Source organism: Tupaia chinensis, unplaced genomic scaffold (assembly GCF_000334495.1).
Source record: "Tupaia chinensis unplaced genomic scaffold, TupChi_1.0 Scaffold150112_1, whole genome shotgun sequence".
NCBI lineage: Eukaryota > Metazoa > Chordata > Mammalia > Scandentia > Tupaiidae > Tupaia > Tupaia belangeri.
The window spans coordinates 179597-182009 of record NW_006209952.1 but is presented as its reverse complement, the minus strand read 5'-3'; positions in this window follow the sequence as shown (position 1 = coordinate 182009).

The following is a 2413-nucleotide window of genomic DNA, read 5'->3' as shown; positions in this document are numbered from 1 at the left end:
TACTTTAAATTAAATTGAACATTTTCCTGAAGACATAAACTTTCAAATTAAAGAATGATTTTATAATTGGGCCACTTCAATTGGATAACTTAAAAGCAGTCATATCGGAATCTGTGTTTATCTACAGCCATATAAATGCAATAATTTATTTGTAAATTCCTGAAAGGAGAAATTCTATCATACCTAGAAGTTTCCTTCCCAGATGGTAAAAACAGATGAACCCCATTTTAATCCTCTAGTGATCTTTTCTTTTACAAAATGTTGAAATCCTTTTGCTCTATTGACTAAAAGTTCCTAACTTATTCATAGGGACAAGTCTGGAGTTGAGTATTATATCTCAGAATTTAATTGGGAAGACTGAACCACAACAGAAGCTAGATTAAGTACATGAGACTGAACTGGTGAAATAGCATTTTAAGACTTTTGACTAAACATTGTTGATTTTCTTCTAGGCTGTGTTTCCTAGTTTTAAGGATTTTTGTCCTGTCTTGAGTTGTCAATAGGTTAATGTACTTACTATTTGAATAGACTCCAAACCTGTTTCCCAGCGTTAAGTTTTAAGCAGAGTTCCTTAGCATTTCTTTGATTTATTAACTTAAAACTGCTTTTCTCAAAATTACCAGCTGAACTTGCTAATTTTTTTTTTTGAGAGGTTTTTGCTACAGGGCGCGTGCGCTCACCAGACAGACAGAGAGATAGAGAGACAGAAAGTGAGAAATCATCCACCAGGGGGGATGGCCATGCCACAATCCCTTCTCCTCCATTCTCCTCTGGGGATCTTGGGCACACACATACACACGCCCCGCATGAGTTTTAAGCCACCAGGTCTGGGACGTGAACTGTGGTCAACTACGTGGGAGTCCAGCAACTTAGCCATTATGCTAACTGCTGGTCCCCAATAACTTTTTCCATTTTAACTTATGTTTAAAGCATTTCCCTAAATACCAGTCTTTTTTTTTTTTGCCTTTGTGTGTGTATACATAAGATAATATGTAAATAGATTTATAGTTTTGAAAAGTCTATAACAACATTGAAAACTGTATATAAGCTCATGTTTCTGAGATATCATTATTCTGAGCCACATCAGAATAGGAAGTAGGTTACTTTAAATTAAATTGAACATTTTCCTGAAGACATAAACTTTCAAATTAAAGAATGATTTTATAATTGGGCCACGTAAATTGGATAACTTAAAAGCAGTCATATCGGAATCTGTGTTTATCTACAGCCATATAAATGCAATAATTTATTTGTAAATTCCTGAAAGGAGAAATTCTATCATACCTAGAAGTTTCCTTCCCAGATGGTAAAAACAGATGAACCCCATTTTAATCCTCTAGTGATCTTTTCTTTTACAAAATGTTGAAATCCTTTTGCTCTATTGACTAAAAGTTCTTATTCATGAAATGTCTAAGATTTGGCTCATGGAAACTTAATCAGATGTTTAAAGATGTTAGCAGTTCAAGACTTGCTGGCATAAATGGGTGAATAAATTTGTGATCTAAACTGTATGTTTCTTTACTGCAACTCATTCCTTATATGTAGTCTCAGTCTTTTTAATAACTGGGTAACTGCCTCAGCAGAAGCAAGGAAAAGTAATAACTCTGTATAATGAGAATGTTACCCAACTATAGATTGTTTACTTTATTGTAAACATTGGTGAACAGTGGTCAATAAATAGTTTTATGTTCCTTTGGGAAAAAAAATGAAGAGAGCATATAAGAGATGGTAGAGACCATGGCTCAAGGCCTGGACCTGATGCCTTAAACTCACACTAGGTGTATGTGCATGTGTGCCCAAGTTCCTGAGAGGAGAATGGAGGAGAAGGGATTGCGGCATGGCCATCCCCCTGGGGGGTCATTTCTTGCTTTCTGTCTATCTGTCTCTCTCTGTCTTTCTGTCAAGCACACACATCTTATAGCAAAAAAGCCTCTCAAAAAAACAAAAAACAAAAACACAAAAATTGTAGACACCATTAAGCAACCAAATCTGCATAATGGGTATATTTCATAAGAGAGGGGTAAAGGCATAAAACTAACTATTATGAAGTATTATTCAAATCCTTTCTAAATTTAGAAAGAGATGTAGAATCCAGATTCAGAAAATATTTTTTAAAAGTTCTCCAAACTGGTTCAATGTAAAAATCCTCTCCGAGGCACTTCATTGCCAAATTAGTAAAAATCAAAGATAAAGATAATCTTAAAATAGCAAGAGAAAAATGTGAAGTTACCTACAAAAGACACCACATTAGGCTAGTCTCAGATTCTCAACTGAAACAATTCATGCAAGGAAAAAGTGAAAAGACATATTTAAAATCCTGAAAAAAAGAAATAGTCAAGAATACTATACTCAGCAAGGCTATCCTTCATGGAAGAAGAAATAAAATCATTCTCAGAAAAACATAAGCAGAGAA